The sequence below is a fragment of the Buceros rhinoceros genome, unplaced genomic scaffold (genome assembly GCF_000710305.1).
Source record: "Buceros rhinoceros silvestris isolate BGI_N320 unplaced genomic scaffold, ASM71030v1 scaffold10163, whole genome shotgun sequence".
NCBI lineage: Eukaryota > Metazoa > Chordata > Aves > Bucerotiformes > Bucerotidae > Buceros > Buceros rhinoceros.
The window spans coordinates 6,006-6,450 of NW_010404230.1; the positions used below are offsets into that span (position 1 = coordinate 6,006).

Sequence of the window (445 nt, forward strand, 5' to 3'; positions counted from 1 at the left end):
GCTGTGATGTAAGGCCTTTAAATCATCTTAACTTTTAAAAAGGTTGCTAAATTTATTTCTGTGCATTCATCAATCTACAGATAGTGGGGATTTGAATTTGATTATTCTCCAGTTGAATTTGCCTTTCATGGGGATTACAACTTTCTTCCTTTAAATTGTCACTTTTCTGCTGTTCCACTGTGTGTTGGGTTAAATGAGATGCATTATGTTTTGGGGTGTGTTCTGTGGATTTATTTTGGAGTATTTGGAGTATATTTGGTATTCCTTTTCCTCTGTGTTCCAGAGAATGTAAAGGTAGCTTTAAAACCTCCTTCCAATATTTGTCTAGTAAGGAAATAATTCTGCCCACAATTCAAAAAACATCCATCAGTAACTTCAGCAGAGAGGAAAATGTAATTTGATTACTATAAGGCAGTATTGTATGAATTTTATAAGCTTCAGCAGG

The 445-nt window shown here is 34.2% G+C and overlaps 1 protein-coding gene across 3 annotated transcripts in view; it reads left to right on the forward strand.

Annotated features, from left to right (window-relative positions):
• Window positions 1-445, forward strand: part of STAG2 (stromal antigen 2) — a 37,977-nt gene that overhangs the window by 5,558 nt on the left and 31,974 nt on the right. The window lies entirely within an intron of this gene.